The 21073-nt window shown below is 41.3% G+C and overlaps 1 protein-coding gene across 3 annotated transcripts in view; it reads right to left on the bottom strand.

Moving 5' to 3' along the window:
• The window catches only part of LOC148027430 (uncharacterized), a 61286-nt gene that overhangs the window by 36783 nt on the left and 3430 nt on the right, over positions 1–21073 (bottom strand). Inside the window, exon 2 of one of the 3 annotated variants that reach the window (XR_015692594.1) lies at positions 15531–15618. The exons of the other annotated variants lie outside the window; for them this stretch is intronic. The gene's annotated coding sequence lies outside the window, so the exon portion shown is untranslated. The remainder of the gene's footprint in view (positions 1–15530; positions 15619–21073) is intronic. 3 annotated transcript variants of the gene reach the window in all.

The raw sequence follows: 21073 nt of genomic DNA, 5'->3' as shown, positions 1-21073 counted from the left end.
CGTGCTCGCACAAAGCATATAGAAGTTCATTACCATTATGTTCCTGAGTGGAGGTCAACTAGAGAAATAGAAATGTCTTCCATGTCCACTGAATACAACTTGGCATATCTTTTCACGAAGGCTCTTCCTCGACCGAAGTTCTAGGCTTTTCAACAAGCCTTCAACTTGATACCATTTGTTTCATGATCTGTCATACTTTGTACTGTCATAGGGTAGAGGAGCCAATTATATGACACCCCAAGTAAAGATGTGTCGCTCACTATCAATCCATAGTAATTGACAATTTTCTTTTGTTGAGCAATGTCGCTCATGTATCGCATGTTTGGAGAATAAAAAATTCTCGCTTAAATGCTTCATGCAACAACAACAAAGGCAAAAAAACAAAACCAAACATTCATGTTACATCACTAGGGCTCCTCAAAACCAAAAAAGTGTCATCTTACTAGTACCTGTTTTTTAATTGTCTCCTTTACCCTAGGTTGTTATATCCACTTGAATGAACTTGGCAACCATGACCTTATATCTCTTTTTATTTCTAGGATTCTGTCATTTCTTCCTAGATCAGTCTACCCATTTCATGGAGAGGAGTTTTGTAGGTCATCTTGTGGGCTACGCATTGATGCCCTTTGATCCATGATCCGGGCTCCCTAGCCATTTAAACTATCATTAAATACAATTATTGCCCCTAATGTCCTGGGCACTAACTGACACTAGGGTTTATTTTAGGGTTTTTGATGACAGTTAAGCCGTTAGGGTTTTATTTTTTATTATTTAAAGACTCTTCATGCCTCATTTCCACATTAAGAGTGGCATTATTCAACATAACCGCCTTGAGCGTTGTACTCTTTCACTCATTAATACATTGCTTCTCATTCATAATTGAGTATCATTGTGAATCAATTAATTCTTCCATACCCTTTCATTTTTCATTAAATTAATCGCACAATTGCTCCATGCTTGGGCCAACAAAAATATGAGACAACATAGAAACAATGCAAGTCACTCGCTATGTGGACATTGTCTCTCTCTCTCTCTCTCTCTCTCTCTCTCTCTCTCTCTCTCTCTCTCTCTCTCTCTCTCTCTCTCTCTCTCATAGGCCATTTTTGGTCTTTAGAAGATGTTAATATAACTTTCTTTCTTTCTTTCTTTCTCTCTCTCTACACAAGTACCTGCTATGCAGGTATGCAGATGAATAGCTAACCCTAAAGAAGGAAGCTTGCATATATATAGGCATTAAAATAATGCCAAATATACATCATGTCAAACAGCTAAATAAAATAGTAATAACCACGTTGGCCAACATGAAATGACCAAAACCTCATAAATGACCCACCATTAAAAAATACCTAAATTCTCTACTATCCCAACCTTGTGCCTCACACATGAACTCACATATCTACTAACAATTCCCACCCAAAAATGCTATAAATCACGTCTCTTTGTTGTCCTTGACGGCCCAATTGCTCTCTCTCAACCCATCACTCAATTCTCTGCTCCCAACTCTAACCTTAACAACCCAAAATGGGAGAAAAATGTTAGCAATCATGTTTGTCATACTTTGCTATCTCCTGCCTGTGAGCCTCAATTGTAGTCAAACAAGGACTTTTGGAGCTCTGACAGGTCTATCGTGTTTTGATGGGGGAGGCTACTCATTCTAGCATGGCTATTTGGGTGCATTTCTTTTGTTTGTCAAGTTTCAATGTATTTTCCATGAGCAATTTCTACATTACCCAAGCTATCCACACCTACAAACATTGTCCTTGCCAGTCAGATTTTTTGGTGGCCATCTAACATTTTCTATGCATTTATTATGCCACGACCAGTATTTAACCACGATCAGCATTAAATGCTAGTCAGCCAGCATTTATGACATTTTCAAATTTCAATAGGCTAGTTTAGGGATTTGTGGCTATTTATAGTCATTCCTTGCTTGGCAATCATACACATCATCATCTTCCTTCTTCCCTAGCAAGTGCACACTCCAACTTCGTCATCTTCCTCCGTCTACGTTATTGTCATCATCATCAACCTGATTTGGTGCCCTCACTAATGCTATGGGTTGTATGCAAGGATTGATCAGTCCATCATCATTGTATCAGCATTCTTCTTCAGTCAGTGTAGTATTCTTTCCTCATCTTCTACTTCCTCTGTGTGTGTGTGTGTGTGTGTGTGTGTGTGTGTGTGGTCATGTTTCTCTTCCATCGCGCACTCTTACATGGTATTCTCCAAGAGCAGGTTTTCATTGCCGAGGAGCAGCCCAAATTTCCAAAACGCGAATTTTCAGCCTGCTTTTGCTGTGTTTTATAGCCTGAATAGGTGGTTCACTACCCATTTTCACCCCCAGGCAGCCAAGCAACAACCTCCAAGGACCAAGTGGCAACTTTTCTACATCAAGTGGCATCAACTTTTGCATTTTTCCCAAAATGCAAATTTGTGTTTTTGTAGGTGTCCATTTCGTGGTGTAAGTGTCCACATCTCGCAACAGTTTTTTGTGCAACTGACACCCTCCTAGTGGTAACCAACAATTGTTTCCTTGTCAAACATAGCTTTCTGGGAGATTGCCAGTTCAAAAATGTCTAATCACAAGCTCTTGTTGATTCAAAGGATGAGGCCTCTATTTCTTCCTCCAAGAGACAGAGAGATTTTCGTGCTAATTCACATGATGAACGGAGGTCTCCTAGCATGTTTGTATGGGATCCCTCTCCTCCCCATTCTCTTCGTCTTTCACAAAAGGCCTGCTCTACTAGCCTTTATATGCCATTCATGGCACCCTGGATACTGTTAAGAAACCCTTCACCCACAGTTTGCATTTTGGCGTTTCTGCGTTTTGCATTTAGGGTTTGCAGCCCCAAAAAGGGGTGCCATCCTAGATTGATTGTGCCTATTTATAGGCCACTCTCTCACTCATTCTTTACGGCTGATTCATTCAGTGTCACAAGACTGTGACAACTATTATCTTTTTGCTGATTTCCTTATTACTATTTTATTTGGTTTTTCTTTTTGGAAGGATCCCTCTTGAAATCTAAACGCCTGAGTTGCATGGCCAGTATGTGAAACGGATAGGAATGTCAAGTGAGTCAAGACTGGACAGTTAAGGTCCAGTACAAGTCTGGAAGAGACTGATGGCACGGTAGATTGACGAGCCTAGAAGAGACTTGTGAAAGTGTATATGGACAAGTGTGTTGAAGAACTAGCCTGGAAGAGACTAGTTCAAAGTGAAGATGGACAAATCTCCAAGAGATTAGTCCATGTGGGGTCATCAGTGGAGATTCACTTTCAGTTGAGCTACATTGCAAATTTGGATGTAGCCATAGTCTGCAAAGATGGTCAGAAGACTAGTGGGGATACAATGGAAGCAAATCCTAAAATTTAGGGAGTTACTATCTTTGGACCCCAAAATCGGTTCGCATCATTATCTTCGTTTTTGCACGAGGATTAATCCTTTGGTCTGTGCCGAGGTCAAATTTCGCACCGAGGATGGAGAATTGTAGACCGGAAGGCTAGAACGGGAAACACCTTCCAGTGCTGCCATTTGGCACAAATTTGTGCACTTACCTCTTTAAAGAGGGGCTAGCATGCAGTTTTTTTGGCCTTTGGGGGCTCATTTGAGAAGAAGGAACAGTTGCTGATGGAGAAGATTTGAGAGCTTGCCTACCTTGTCCATGATGCACAAATGGCTGAGCTTGCTCCCCACACTAACTCTCTCTCTCTCTCTCTCTCTCTCTCTCTCTCTCTCTCTCTCTCTGACAGTATGGTTATGCTTCAGAATCAAGGGCGTTTCTTCTGATTCATGTACAGTTGTGTGGGAATATGCTGTTTTTGCATGAGGCAAGAGCCTCCTTTCTCCAGGAACGGGGGCAGTTGTTTGATGTCCTCGAGCAGGAACAGGTGAGGGTGGTAACCTCACCAAGCAAATATCTGAAACAGCACTAAATCAGTACTGATTCTGGACTATTCAGAGGTTATTTCAGAGCCCAATTGATGTCAGAATCAAGGGGCACTTGGCACAGATGTTGGAGAACAGTACAGGGAACAATCTGAGCTGAAAATAGGTTTTAAAACACGTCTGAACCAGTAATTACAGTGGGCTGAAATTGTCAATTCTGCACTCCAACCAGAAGTTTCAGACTTGGGCAGAGTTTCCCCTCCTGGTCAACTTGTTTTGGACCAGTAATTGTATTGTTATGCTGCCAAATTTCACCCAGAATAGGTGAAAGACAGCCCATTGTACTTTCTCTCTTTTTAAAAATAAAGAAATACCGCAAGGGACGCCTAACTTAGGGGCCAACAGGGTGTCTATGTCACAACAGGAGCATTCTAGCTTCCTCTATGTCTTCTTGATTCTGTGTCTTTAAGTTCAGGTAAAGTGGGCGACTGTGAATTGGGTGAAAGCATTTATATATTTTGGTTGTACACTTCCGCCCTTTCCAGAGAACAGGCTGGTTTCATTCAGTCCATCACCTCTTCTCTCCAACCTCTCCACTACCCTCACACCCCTTCAGGAGGACATTGCGGTTCGTAGTTTGTGGCTGTCTTCATCATCTTCCTTGTGCTACAGCACTGTTGTTCCCTTGTATCACGCTCACACCCCTTAAGGAGGACATTGCAGTTCGTGGTTAGTGGTTGTCTTCATCATCTCCTTTGTGCTACGGCACCCTTGTTCCCTTGTATCACATTCACTCCATGATTCAAAACTTCATCATTCCATTCATCAGAGTTTCTTCTCTCTCCATGTTTGCCAAGTTCACTCAGTGTTCCTCCCCGCAAACCGCACTGTCATCTTTTGACATGGTATCAAAGTTGGATCTGCTCAAACAGCGGTAAAGATTCTCCACTCTAGTGAAGACAAAGACAGGTGGCGGGTTCGGCATCCATTTCTCTTCTTCTTCCGTTGCATCAAAATCTCGTTTTTGCGGGTTTCAAGTGTTTTCAGCTTGCTGCCCACACCCCTTTTGCGGGGGGATATCGCAATCTCAGCTGTCCCTTGCTCTCATCTACAATCAGGCACCTATTTCCAACCTTCCACCCACAATTTGCAGCTGTTTACAGCAAAACAATTGTTGCTAATCACTCTCCATTTAGAAAACAATCTGTTTTTGCAGATTTCGGGTACTTCAGCTTGCTGCCCACACCCCAGATGTGGAGGACATCGCGGTCCAAGCTGGCCATTGCTGTCTACAACAGTCTCGAACCTGTTTCTAGCCTATCACACACTGTTCGGGGCTGATTTCAGCATATTGACTGCTGCTGCTGTTTTTTCCTGCGTTTTTAGTCTCTCTCTCTCTTGCAGCCTACGTTTTCAGTCTTTCTCTCTCCTCACCTGCATTTTTCTACTAGTTGCAACCTCTTACTACTGGTCGCATCCTCCTCCCACTGGCAGCTCACTTCCGGCCCTTCCACTGCCCTCCCACCCCTTGAGGCAGACATTGAGGTTTGTGCTTCATACTACCCTCGCACCCCTTGAGGCGAACATTATGGTTCATGGTTCATGGTGACTGACCTCTTCCTTCTTCAAAAAGGCACACTAGTATCCATGGCTTCTTTACCAACAGATGACCAAACTACTAGGTGCTCCTACTATGGCATCATCGGACACACCACCGATGCTTGCCGACTTCAACCTTTGCTCCCCACCCCCCCCCCGGGAGTATATGCGTCTTCCACTAGACACTCCTTGTGCCACCTCTCCTTTCTGGGCCACAGAGATCGTTTTGCATCAGCTATTAGAGTACTATGCTCAAGGCAATAAGAGACGCATCCAATACGCACTAAGTCTTTTCGAGCACATGGAGGATTGATTGGCACTACAGCCTCCTGGAGATCGTCGCAATGTCAGCGGCAGTCTTCTCCCACTTATTTTCAGGTACAATGGCTTCCACGACCTACGGATCCGCAATCCCCTCCATCGAGAGAGAGTGATTGTTTGATACCGTCTCCTCATCAATCCGCTCCTTCGAGAGACAATGGCTGCTTGACTCCTTTCTCTTCCTCGACTACCCAGTCCGCTCCATAGAGAGACAGCGACTGTTGCCAACCTCTTACTCATTTAGAGCCCCAGCCTTCCCCACCCTTGACTACTCAAGCTCAAGAGGCCACCCCTAGGAGTTCTTCGACACCCCAAATACCTTCTTCGACACGACCGGTGGCACTTCCTTCGTCATCAAATATTTCGGAGTCCGTGATCCATGAGTTTTTGGATTCCCTATCTACTTCAAAGGGGAATTCAGAGAGGGATGTTATTTCTTTACCCTAAGAGGGGGCATCTACTTCTTCGACTTCAACAGGGGCCCCTCCACGTCCCACCTCAGAGGGGGAACCTACTCCACATGAAGTTCATCACCCATCCCCTACTTTCCTTGGGTGGCTGTCTTCAACCAATCATCTCTTCTACTAATACATAGGCTCTTTAGGTACCACCTAGATTGGGACCTCGAAGGTTCAACTGTGACTTGGTGACGAGGCCTTTGTATTCCTTCTAGCATGGATGCACAGAGCTAGAGGCTTCTCGCCCAAGGTTGAGTTTCGGGTTCTCCAATTCACTCTGTCTACTGTTCTTTACTGCAAGTTTCCTTTCCGATGGAAATCTTGGATCTTAGGGATCCTCTACATCTTCCTCCTTCTCTTCTCTTCTTGCCTTGGTCACTTGGTCAGCATGGGGCCACCTCCCGAGATCAAGTACGAGCATATCCTTATGGTTCTCGGCACCACACAAAGTCCAACATTCCTCTTATGCATTGCATATTTTCATCATCTTTGTACTAGGGCGCTTGGGCAAGTGAACAATTTTCCCACCACGAGGGATACTATCCAAGTGACACCTGCTGCATGAGTATTCTTTAGCATGTAGCATTGCATCTCCACCTCACTCTTCTCTTGTTCCCCTTTTTGGGCATGAGAAGGGGTGTTGAGAAACCCTTCACCCACAATTTGCATTTTTGTGTTTCCGCATTTGGCATTTAGGGTTTGCAGCCCCAAAAAGGGACGCCATACTAGACTGATCGTGCCTATTTATAGGCCACTCTCTCACTCATTCTTTACGGCTAATTCATTCAATCCGTCACCTCTTCACTCTAGCCTCTCCACTGCCCTCACACTCTTTAGGGTTTGCAGCCCCAAAAAGGGGTGCCATCCTAGACTGATCGTGCCTATTTATAGGCCACTCTCTCACTCATTCTTTACGGCTAATTCATTCAATCCGTCACCTCTTCTCTCTAGCCTCTCCACTGCCCTCACACCCCTTAAGAGGACATTGTGGTTCGTGGTTCGTGGTTCGTGGCTGTCTTCATCATCTTCCTTGTGCTACAGCACCCTTGCTCCCTTGTATCACATTCACTCCATGATTCAGAACTTCATCATTCCATTCATCAGAGTTTCTTCTCTCTTCTCTTCTCTTCTCCATGTTTGCCAAGTTCACTCAGTGTTCCTCCCCGCAAACCCTACTATCTCACTGGTATGTCATCTTTTCACAGATACAAGTGTTTGTACCCCCTTCTTTGCCCAAAGAAAGCTGGCTTGATGGTGTAAGTCTGCCTCATTTAGCATGTCAGTCTGTCATCTCCTAGTTGTGAGCTCTTGTCAAAGTCTGGCAGGAGACATAAGAGCTCTGTCAATTTATTTAGAATGTGTGTTTGCCTACATTTCCTTCTCGGTGGCCAATAGCCCTTTTAGGCGTTTTTGTGCAGGTTGACCCATTTTAAGGGCCCAGTCGGCCAGTTTTGTTGGCCACCAGCAAGTCGGCCAGCTTTGGGGAGATGGGGCTATATATCGCTACCCTCAATCATTCTTCTTCTCACTCTCTTCTGCAGGTTACAGCACACACCTTGCTCCCGTTCCTCTCCGACATTGGTGCTGCCACTCATTTCAGCCTGATCTAGTGATCTCACTGACGCTCCAAACTGCATGTAGAGACTGATCAGTCCACATCTTTGTATTCAGCATACATTTCTGTTATCTACTCTCTCTCTCTCTTTGTTCGTGTTCCTTCTTCCATTGCGCACTCTCACATACGGTTCCAACTACTTCCTTTGGTCATGTAAAGTGGAGTGTATTCTTAATACCTTCGATCTTTGGGAGTTTGTTACCTACCTTATTCCCTGTCCAGTGGAGGATTATGCGCAAGTTGCACCAAGCAGTAGAATTGTGGACAAAGATTACTTCTTTGTACCATCAGAAGACATTTACCCATGGGATTACTCTCAAGAAGAAGTTACGAATGCTCATCATATTTTTTTCTTCATTATGTGCTCTCTCTCTCTCTCTGTGTTCATGTTCCTTCTTCCATTGCGCACTCTCATAGATGGTTCCAACTACTCACTTTGGTCATGTTAAGTGAAGTGTATCCTTGATACCTTCGATCTTTGGGAGTTTGTTACCCACCCTATTCCCCATCCAGTGGAGGATCCCACTCTTGGATCATTGATGGATCATGTGGCCTTATGGAATCGGCTCAACTCTAAAGCCCAATCTTTCCTCTTTATAAGCTTAGATTCTGTCCTAGTGCATGTGCGCAAGTTGCAGCAAGCAACAAAATTGTGGACAAAGCTTGCTTCTTTTTACCATCAAAAGATATTTACCCATGGGATTACTCTCGAGAAGAAATTACGAATGCTTGTTGTTAATGATTCTCCTTCCATGAAGGATCATATCAACAGATTGAAGGATACGAGGAATGAGCTCGCATTCCTTGGTAGGATGACCTCTTCAACAAATACGGCTATCATTCTTTTGACTTAGCTGCCATCTCCCCAATTTGATGTCTTCTACACAAGTCTCCTTACATCAAGGACCTGTGAGAAGCTTCTGTCGGAGGAGCTTGCCCCACTTGTTTTGGAGCATGACAAGCACACCAAAGAGGTAGCCAATGGATCCACCTCCACCAAAGCTTTTGTTCTAGGTTCAAGAGGGGGGAGAAAAAGAAAGGGAAGTCAAAGGCTAAAAGACTGCAGAGTTCTTCAAGCTCCAACTCTAACTCGGAGAAGTCTAAATGCCCATACTATGGGAAGGAGACACATCCAAAGGAGAAATGTTGAAAGAAGTATACTCACCTTGATCTGAGAGCAAAGGATGGATCTAAAACGTCCGAGCCTTCTATCTCTACTCGAGTCAATGTTCCTTCATATTGCTGACTTAGAGAAGCCTTCTTCAATGGTTGCCTCATCTTCTAAGAGACCCTGGCTTGTTGATAGTGGAGCTTCTGATCATATGACTCCATGAGGTGATTTGTTGCACAATCTATGCCCTTCTAAGGATTCACTCATCACTGTTGACGACATCGTATTAGTGCCTATTTGTGGTGTTGGCACTTTGCCTTTATTTCCCAAGTACCGTTGAGCTCCATTTCACAAGCCCTTTATCTTCCAAACTCGGGCTTTCCACTCCTCTCAATTTATGGCCTTACTAGGCTTGGTACCCGGGTTGACTTCACCAAGTAGGCCATTTATATTGAGGATTCTACTACAATCGCTATTATCACGATACATTGGCCAGAGAGCGAGCTTTATCAATTTCCCTTCTCTTATGCACAGTCCTCCGAGGCAGTTCTCTATCGCTACACCCATTCTTGCTTGTGCACCATCTTTTCCACAGGTTCCTTCCTAACCTCCACCCTCTCCTCCAATGGTTCCATCATACCCCCCATCCCTTTAAGAGAGGGACAATCTCGATGATGTGGTTGTGGCTTTATGGCCCCTAGTGTTTCAGAGGGGGATTCCCAAGGTCGTGAGGAGCTTCTTCATCGGCAATCTTCATCAATAGACTTCATCAACATTTACATTCCTCTTGTCATCCTAAGATCTGTTACTTCCTTGGCCTTCTGCCACATCCTAGGATCTGTTACTTCCTTGGCCTTCCGCCACATCTAGGATTTGAGGGGTTATATTTGTAGTCATGTTTGTCATGCCTTGTCATCTCTTGCTTGTGAGCCTCAATCTAAGTCAAACGAGGACTTTTGAAGCTCCGACTTTGTTATGTGTTTTGATGGAGGAGACTACTTTTTCTAGAGTGGCTATTCGGGTACATAACTTTTGTTTGTCAGGTTCCAATGTGTTTTGCATGAGCAATTTCTACATTTTCCAAGTTGTCCACACTTGCCAGACATTGTCCTTGCGAGTCGGATTTTTTGGTGGCCAATTGGCATTTTCTAGGCATTTATTTAGCCACAACCATCATTAAATGCTGGTTGGCCAACATTTATGGTATTTCTAAATTTCTATAGGTCAATCTAGGGGTTTTGTGGCTATTTCCGGTGCCCTCATTAACATTGTGGGCTGCGTGTACGGACTGACTAGTCCATCATCATTGTATCGCCGTTCTTCTTTAGCATGTGCAATATTCTTCCCTCATCTTCTACGCTCCTCTGTGTGTGTGTGTGTGTGTGTGTGTCTCTCTCTCTCTCTCTCTCTCTCTCTCTCTCTCTCTCTCTCTCTCTCTCTCTCTCTCTATGAATAAGAGTATATTAATGTATGGAAATATTTATATCAGGCCTTCAAGCCAACCAAATAGGAAGGAAACAACTGTAATGAAGCCATCAGGCTTTTAGAACAACCTTCTACACGAGTACCACAAAGAGATCAAAGAGAAAGGACAACAGGAGTAAAGCGAACAATAGCCAGCCAGGGAGCAGCAATGTCACGAAGAACCAAGTCAGCTGATATGGCTGCTTGGAGGCTAACCCTTTTGCAGGCCCTATGTGTACAAAGTCATCCTTTGTCTGATATTGCTAAATTTTTCATAGAAAAGATTGGCATATCTCATGGCAACACGGTTATTCATGCCTCCTGGTGGCATGTGCTCAATTCCTCAAGGCCTATACAAGTCTCTCAATCTTTTCTCCTTTCTCGTTTGATTGCATCCTGGCAAGAGATGTTATGTTTTGCAGTTTGGTGCCCTCCACATATTTGTAAGGAGGAGAATTCGCTACAAGCAAAAGTACTAGCCTCCTCCACGTTGTTGGACTGGCTAGATAAAGACTTGCAGAGAGACAAGTTTAATCGAATGGCTCGTTTGGGGTTACGGACTATCCTTGATGGTGTTATTCCTGAGCAGCCCCGTCTTTATTCTTTCAGGCATATTCATCAGTACTTTCAGGTGCCTCGCGGATATAGTGACATTTGGTCGTCCATATAGGACCAACTTCAAAGGTTCTCTCCCTTGCCTGCATTACAGCCATTGCAACCATGGTGTGATTGGATGTTTGTGCTTCCTGATGATTTCCAAAAGAGGTCAGCTAATCAAATATATCATCACATGGTGGAGGCCAAGAAATGGGTCACTGGGAAGGTTAATAAGTTTTTTTTTTTTTTTTTGTGCCTGTGTGTGTGTGTGTGTCTCTCTCTCTCTCTCTCTCTCTCTCTCTCTCTCTCTCTCTCTCTCTCTCTCTCTCTCTCTCTCTCTCTCTCTCTCTCTCTCTCATTGCGCACACTCACAAAAGAGAGCCCAACATGGAAGGTACACTTACATATAGCCCAAAATTGACCCCCTTATTAAAATACCATTAAATGCCACCCAACCTCAATTTTAAATCCTAACCTCTTCAGACCTAAAATTATTAAAACTTTTCACAAACCTTAGTTTAGAACATTAAATCATTTACATCTGCAACCTCCCATGACACAAAAGTCATTTCCAAAGGAAAATTCAATGTCCTTGACCAACGATGAAAGCATATGAAACTACTGTAATGGACTGCACAACACATGAGAAAGAGAGACTCCAAAGATAGAGAATAGAATTGCAAAGAAAAAACTCAAAAGAGTGCTCGAGAAATGGAATCCATATACTAAGACATGAGACACTCGAATACAACATTAAGTCATTGACTAAGTGCGCTGACAAACACAACTAAGGAGGAGGGAGCTCAACTACAAATAGCTAAGAATTAGAAATCAGTCAACCAACAATAAAAGCCAAAAAAGAAAGTCAATCAAATCAAAAAATGCATAAATAATCAATCATCCATAAACGAACTTATCACGTAAAAATAATATAGCCCTGATCATGACTAAAAAGAAATGCATCCAACTGATTGATCCACACTCAAACTCATATATGAACTGACTAATCTACTAACACCCTCTCTCAAATCATGGGTGATCTCATACGATTCAATATACAATGATAAGTACTCATCATAGTACATACAACAATGACCATCAAAGCAAAACCATGGATACCCAAACAATGGGTGATCGAGCCACTATAAAGATGCCTCGGAAGGAACTTGATGTCAATGCCAATTAAATTACCTCTTGAAAATAAAAAGTAGTCATAGAAGCTCTTTGTCTATCAACAATGCATCTCTAATAGCATATGTGACCATCTTTTCAATAATGACTCTGACTAAAGTGACCATGGGTTCCTCTCATTTAGCCAAACCGCCAAAGTATGTCCTCACGTCAATTGCTATTGTTGCTGCTCCTTTCACCATGCTATTAGCTCCTTGCAATCCTTGTATAAGTATCCCTTCTTCCCACAATGAAAGCATTGGACCTTCATCTCCTTTTTCATATCACCCCTCTCTAAAGCTACACCTTTTTCATATCACCCCTCTCTAAAGCTACAAAAGCCTTAACATGGCCACATGTCAAGATGAAAGTCTCCCCTATAACCTCAAGGATGCCTCATCATAATCACATGGAATGGAAAATGAAAACAAGGGGACACAAATGGGATGGCCACAAATTGTTGTTCCTTATGGCTATATAGTCATACAATAGCCATGAAACAAGAAATAGGAACGGAAAACTGAAACAAGGAACCCAAAAATAGCCATTTCTTACGACTGTGCCTCGTGCTCCAACAACATGAAGAACGTAAGATTAAAGTTCCTTGGTATTGATGATGTCTAGGCCCATAGAACATTGGTTACTGCATCAAACTCTAAAGGGAGCTTATAAACTACAATCGCCACAAGATGAGCTTCTTGAAGAGCTGATTGCATGTGCCGAAGTTGATTCTACATCTCTATAATATGAAGTAGAAAATATCCTTCAGCTCCAAGGTTGTGACCATAGAGAGTCATAGCTCACATAGTTAATGGAGCCTCACACAATATCTATAGCTCTCCCAAATCTCTAAATTAGTCCTATAGAAGGTAACTGCCAAAATGATCTCTTTAGATATGTACTTCAAAATAGCAAAGTAATCATGGGCATCATCTATATCCTAAGTGTCAAAAATGATAAACAATGGAAGAATAGACAAGTGCTAAAATAAATTGTTGAACACAAGACAAAAAAGAAAGGAAACATAACAACACTATAAAGGAAGAGAACTCAGAGATGCTCGAAAATGGATTCTATATGCCAAAAAACAAGAAATATGCATGCAACAATGAGCCTCTGGCTCCAAGGCCCTAGCACCGGCTCCCTCTCTCCACAGAACCTATAGATGATGTGACTAAATGAGGAGGAAGCCAAGTATATAAACAAGAAAACAATGTCAAAATAGAGACAAGTTGGCCAGTATAAAATGCCCCAAATAAGCATCATAATAATCATAACAAAATGTCTACATAACCTAGCCATGCTTGTGTAAAGAAATACTCTAAACGCAAAAAACACAAAACCAATTGTACGACACAGGACAAACTGATAAACACAAAACACAATTAGGGTTAGGGTTACAGTAACTCAAAGATAGTGAACACAATGAATAATGAATTCAATGAATATTGAATACGTTGTGCTCATGCAGCAAATATACTATGCAGTGAATACTGAACCTCGAACTCTCGTAACTCTGGATTAAGACAAAGGTTATGAGTTGGAGAGAGTGTTGTATTGTGAATGGATCCTAAAACGCAGCAAAGGCAATCTCTGTGTATGGAACACCAATAAACATAGTCAAGGAAAACTGGATCCCGTGCAAATGGCAATGCAAAAGAGAGAGACTAAAAACACAAGTACCTAAGAAGAAAGAAAAATTAGGCAGCAACTACAATCAGTAGGCAACTATGCAAAAGATGCAAGTAACAATCGGAGAAAAGAGAAACTAAGCAAACGCGGATTTTAGAGATGGCAATAATGTCTAACCAATGGCAACAGTACCATAATGACATCAACAGACGCAACAATCTAATAGTAGGTGATAGCTCCAAGGTATCAAGCGATAGATGCAAATAAGTGACGAAGGTCAAAATCAAGTAGCACATGGTGGCAAATAAATAGGGGAAGCTCTTATCGCGATGTCCTCCACGAACAGGGTGTGGGCAAAAAAGATACCGCTCCTAAAACTTGCAAAAACGAGAATGAGAGAGAGTAGTACGTTGCATGGCTATTTATAAAAAGTTTGGGACATCCAGACTAGGATTGTGCATATGGGACACAATAACTCTCTAGGATCGCGTTTCCTTTTAAAATAAGATGGTTTCTTCATTAATTAAGTATTTTTGGAGATATTTAAGCCAAGCTAATGTATTTTTGGCTCAACACTCCCTCTCAACCTAAAATTGAGCCACGAGAAGTAAGCCAGTCAAGCCCTGTTGAATAATGTTTTTTTTCCCCAGGGCGTCCCATCCCAAAGCAGCCAAGGCATGAAGCAAAGGATACACAACAACTCCCCCATGACCTACCAAGACTATAGTAGCAATGGTTATCTTACAAAGGTAGCCCAAGTGATCGCCCCACAGAGGCCAGGGCATTGAACCAAGGGTATGTCTCAATTGTCCAAGGATCTACCAAGTCCTACAAAGATGATTGAAATCAGCAATCGACTCTTTTTTTTAGGACTTTGGTTCAATGTATCACAAAATTTAGCATTAAATAAGAATTTTAAACCAGTCTTCGATTCATTAAGTCACTAAGCCCCAAAGTACGGAAAAATAAGAATAGATAGCCCTACTACATTTATAACACAGGCAAAACGGTTCCACACACTACTAGAATAAGTATCTAAGGATACCTAAGAGAGAGTGTGGGTGCGAATCTTATGGAGAATGTGTGGAGAAACGTACAATACAACACGTAAGCAAGCAAGACAAGCAAAGCCAACGTGCAGACATAGGAAAAAAAAAAGCCTTAGGAGACTGTCATGTACAATGCCACAAGTATAATGGATTCGGAGTCCACCACTCCAAGGGTGACCAAAAAGAGAGAAATATGCGCAAATACATGTTTACATGAATAGAATGTCAATGCATGGGATAATGCAAAAGAAAATCTCATACAAAATGTGATTCAATGATACCACTTGGACAATACCCTTGTAGGAAAATTGTTCACTTGCCTAAGCATCCATATAATCATGTCATCTTGACAATGCGGATGAAGTTACAAATGTCCATAATGTACAATACAAAAATAATAATTGTCTAAAGGTGAAAAACTGTAAACATTATCATTGTCATTATTAAAAGAAAAAAACTGCTTCCTCTCAAACTCCGACGAAAAGTAAGAGAAGCACCCTCTCCTTGTCAATCTAAAAATAAAAAAGGATATGCCCAAGCCGATCCACGATAAAAGATACTATAGAACCAACCGATTGACACCGCCTTGGTCAAAATATCTATAAATTTATCATTGGACAAATAGTACCTAGCTCAATCTGCTCTCTAGTAAAATGGTAATAAACTGCCACATGCCGTGTGTCAAGATCTTCCGCCTAATTAAAATCATTGTATCCCTGCAAGCATAAACCATGACTATTAAATGAGTCTATAATTACAGGTACACCTTAAATATCTTAACACACAAAGACAAGCAATCCAATGAGACATTCTAGATACATTAAAATACTGACTAAGCAAACTAATTGAGTATACAAGATCTCGTCTAGTATGAATCAACTAGAGTAATTTCACTACAACCAAATGACAGGTATGAGCATTAAAAGATTGACCCCAGATATCCTTGTGCAGATGGAAAGTGGAATCTAGAGGCAACCACTCGCCATATCTAACCAGAGCAATACTATTCCACCAATTAAAGGCTATGCTTCTGCTGTGACAAAAAGATATTTCCCTTACATCTAACAATCTCCATTCTCGAGAAATAAGATAATAAACCTAAGTCTTATCATCTCAAATGTAGAGCAAAGTTTTGCCTTAATTTTTGTGATAGCTGCAGAATCTGAGCCAATGACTAAAATATCATCAACATGCAATAGGATATAACTAACCCCCACGCTAATAGTGTGCACATATAGATTTGAATCATAGGGGATAAAACGATATCCATGAGTCCATAAAAACTCGTTCATCCTATGGTACCAAGACCTTGATGCTTACTTCAGCCCATAAAAAGCTGTTCAAAAGCGAAATGCCTTATCAATCCGATCAATGAAAGAAAAGCCGAGAGGCTACATGTACCCAGTCTTCCTCCTCGGATAGAGTGATAAATCCCTGATTACAACTTAATTACAGCAACAAACAATTGATGCAAATCTTAAAATACAAATTTATCTAATCTTGGACAATGATTGACGCCCCTTTTGGTATTTCTTTAGCTTTATTGAAAAATAAGTTGATTTACAATGGGATTCTCCCGATCCCCTTCACAATCCAAACTCCCCTTGCTGTCCAAAGTGGCCAGCAAGTCTTTAATCTATTTTGCCCCTTACTTTGGGTACTTAATTGGCCTTCACCCACTTCATAGAAGATAGAAATGCCCCAAATTCAATGGTTGGCTAGTCCTCCACCTGAATTTAGCTAAAATTCACCTTCAATCTTAATAAATCCAAGTCTTGAAGCTTCCAATTTCTAGTATACTTCCCGAGGGTGCTGCTAAATCCTAATTTCTCCTGCAAATTAGGGTTTACAGCAGAGAAAACTAAAATCTCTCAACCTCTGGCACAACAGCTTGTAGATGCAAAGAACTGAAGAAAACCAATCATTAACTGTCACTGCCCTGTCTCAACAGCATATAGATGTTGTCACCTACTGTTGATTGGTCTTCTCCTGTCTCTGGCTGCCTCAGAAGATTCTGACTAGCCAATAATTAAATTGACTAGGCATCTTCCACTCTTGAATGTCTCTGCACCATTCTTTGACCATCAGATTGGCATTAGGTACCATTAAATGTCACTTCTCTAGTGTAACCAATTGACACTTATGGCCAAATAAATGACATAGGCCAACAACTGACACTAGATACCACCAAGCATAACTTATAAACTTTTATCTTTGACATCCCGTAATTTCCTCAGATCCCAAGCTCGTAAATTTACTTTGACCCCAATTGCACCTCACACGTGCAATATTTACTTAATCATGTGATTAAAAATTAATCCACGTGTTAAATAAGATTTCAAATATGCATATCCTCATGACACTACACCGCATAAATTTTCTCCTCAAAATAACTGTTAGAAAAAGCCCTTTTAACATCCATCTGATATACCAACTAACCATGGTGAGTGACCAGCGCAATCAGCAGACGAAATGATATCAACCGAGCGGTAGATGCAAAGATTTCCTCATAGTCAATGTCGTGCTTTTACTTGAAACCTTACACTACAAGATGAGCCTTGTATTTGTCTAAAGAACCATCAACCTTGAACTCGGTTCTAAAAATCCACTTCATCCCGATACTGGATTGTAATGAGAACGATCCACCAATGTCCAAGTCTCATTTTGATCTATACTAAAACGAAGGGCAATTGCTGCAAAATGAAGAGGAACTAGTCAAATACCATCAAAATTTGCAAAAACGACCTCTATAAACAGTCGCCTAGCCATAGTTAAGGACAGAAAACCAAAAGCACAGGATAGTTAAATATTTAATGCAACAAAGTGACAACTAGAGATAGAAGTTCAAGCACAGGCTGAAAATGCAAATTGTAGGTCCGAAAACGCAAGTAGCACTGAGTGCACACAAGTTGAAAACCACCAATAGCAAGTCATCTGATCAACAAAGGAAAAAAAGCCATGTAATCAACAGAAAAATTGCAGCATGAACCTAGATCCTACAATCTGATACCATATCAGAAGTGCTGCAGCAATGGAAGCATAGACAAGTGCTGAAATAAATTGTTGAATACGAGACAGAAAAGAAAAAAAATAAAAAAACACAGCAAAGGAAGAGAACTTGTACATATGCTCGAGAAATGGAATCCATATACCACACACAAGAAAAACATGTTCAACAATGAGTCTCTGGCTTCAAGGAATTGGCATTGGCATTGGCACTAGCTCCCTCTCTCCAAAGAACCTGTAGGTGATGATGTGACTAAATGATAAGGAAGTCGGATATATAAAGAAAAAAATAATGTCAAAATAAAGGCAAGTCAACCAACATTTAATGTTGGTCGACCAACATAAAATGCCCCAAATAAGCATCATAATAACCATAATAAAATACCTAAATATATAAGTCAAACTCACACATGAGTTGTCTGGATTGCTAACAATAAAAACTGCCTTCTAGTAGTTGTCGCAGTCTGAGTCATTTGAAAGAGAATCTAGAATACAAGTATGCATTATAGCTCTTGAAGTGCCATAGGTGCTTCTACACGAACCAAGCTTCCATAATGGCACTCCAAGTGAGATAATCAAGATCATGAAGCTTATCATCAATAAAACAATGGAGATATGTCATTTGGAGAGGATAGGATGAGAAGAAGTAGAGAAGAGATGTAGAGAGAGAGTATGGCACAACCCAGTACAAATTGTACTTGGCACGAGTTCGCATACAAAGAAAAAAGACAGCTGATCACAAAATCATTGCTGCACAAAAGAACAAAATCTGATCAAACACAACTAGAAATGAAGTAATCACAAAGATTACAGCCAATAAAACATGAAACGCAGAATTAGCAGCCCACAATACAGTGGTACAGCCTGATAGAACTATCCCCCGACCTATAAAAGGACTGAAAACACAAAATGATAAGTCAAATCAGGAAAATGCATGGTGTTGGAGCCAAAACACAAGCTAGAAAGTGCTCAAAACAGGCCGTTTCAGTATTAAGAATGATGCCTAGGCCAGAAATCAGTTGCAATCAACAAGAATCAGCTGATCACCCACAAAAAAGGTGGGGACACACCAACAACAGCAAAAAACAGCACCATAAGACCTAATATAGACATTTGATTGTGAGTGCATGCAACTAAAGAGGAACATAAACATGGGGAGAGAATGGGAAGAGAAAGATTGATAATGAAATAAGAGAATGGAAAAAACAAAGAACTCGAAATGAAAGCTAAATACAAGGTGGACTGATCAATCCCTACATGCAGCCCAAGGCATCAATTAGGGCACCAGATTAGGTTGATGGTGGAAGGCAACATCAAAAGACAGAGGTGAAACTAGCCTTCCTCCTTGTATAGGGTGGTAAAACCTAATCAAGCACTTAATTACAGCAATTAATAACAGAGCATAAACTGAAATGCACACATTACCTTAACAATCTTGGACAATAGACACCCGGTTGGCCCCGAGACCCCAACACCCCTTTCGGTATTTCTTTAACTTTGATTTTGCTAATGGACAATATACAAGTTGAGATTCCACAATCTCCTTTGCTGATCCAAAAGCCCATTGCTATGCATACAATCAACAAGCAATAGGGGCCGATTGCCCCTTGATTATCACCCAAGAATTGCACAAAGGGAACCACCGACTAGCCAAATGCTGCCCCAATTTACATTGGATGACCCAACATACGAAATCCCTATCAATTCCACAAAGTTCAAGTGCTGATTTCAGTGTATGGTGTCTCTTCTTGTTGGCACCAGTCCCAAGGTGGCTGTCGAACCCTAATTTCTACAAAAATTTAGGGTTTATAGCAGCAATCCTCTTGCTGTCCAACAAATTTGGTTGAGATCTATTGAGAATGGCTGAGAAATGCCGAGATCTTTTGAGAAATTACTAAAGAAGGTCAAAGAAAGCCAAGATTAGAGAGAAATATGATTTTCTTCATTAAAAAACCCCTAAAATCTGCATGTTGCCTACTCAAGACTGCATTTAATGCAATCACCTACTACCACGCACCTCCAAAATGTTGTCACCAAATCAACAATGCTGTTGCTACCCCCTAGAAGGTGTCTTCCTACTGTCCCTTGCATGCTAAGGCCCTAGATGGCTGTCTCTTGCAGCAAATTACTGTTCTCTAATCAGGAAATAGACCAACAGCTCCCTCTCTCTCTCTCTCTCTCTCACAAGCTATAGACTAACTAAATAGCTTAGACCCAACCCCCATAAGCGTTTTCTCAATTTGCATAGGCATTTCTGCCAAGTGGCAACCTACAAACCCATTTTTCAGTATTATTTAGCCACTTAATTAATCTTCAGAATTAAATAATCCTGAAAATTAATTTCAACCCTTCTGACCCTGCCCAAAATTACATGTGCCCATCCATTAACACATTGGCTAGGCCATTCGCAACCTAGAGAGATCCGCAACCTCTCTTGACCCTTAGACTAGTATTAATTAATTAATTAATTAATGCTAATCCATGATATCACCACTAACACTTATTGGCCAAACACTATCCTAGGGTCAAAGCTAACACCAACTGAACCCCAAAGCCCAGTTGGCATAGCTTATTACAACTTTTGCCTTTGACACCCACTGCATCCTTTGCCATGCCATGAAATAACTGTCATTTGCATCACATGAGCTAAACAACCTTGAACATTTGATTAATAACATTATCAAATGTTATCGGCAAGATTAAAGCATCTCAAAGTTTCACATCCCCCCATGATAGAGAGGAATGTCCCAGATGTTAAAAGTGTCTTAAAGAACTACAAACAAATAATGACCAACCAACTAGAGCACTACTAGATGTAACAAAAATATGCCAAAACCCGTTAGATGCTACCTATAGGGGCCAAAAAAGCTCGTTGATTGACCAACAACAAAATAATAATAAAATAAAGCTCTCACCATCATGATTCATAAATGCCAATTGCCTTTGTTAGAAGTCATGTTTGTCATGCACTGTCATCTCCTATCTATGAGCCTTGTTCTAAGTCAAAACCAGAACATTAGAAGCTCTAACATTTAGTCTATCATGTGTTTTAACATAGGAGGCAGCTCTTTCTAGAGCATGCATTATAGTGCTTTTCTTTTTCAATCAATTTTAGGTGTGTTCATATTGGCTAAGGTTTATTTCCAGCCTTGCATTTCCTTTTCA

This window comes from Lygodium microphyllum, chromosome 12 (assembly GCF_053477565.2).
Source record: "Lygodium microphyllum isolate KBCC chromosome 12, Lygodium_microphyllum_v1.1.10, whole genome shotgun sequence".
NCBI classification, from domain to species: domain Eukaryota; kingdom Viridiplantae; phylum Streptophyta; class Polypodiopsida; order Schizaeales; family Lygodiaceae; genus Lygodium; species Lygodium microphyllum.
This window is presented reverse-complemented; position numbering and strand designations above follow the sequence as displayed.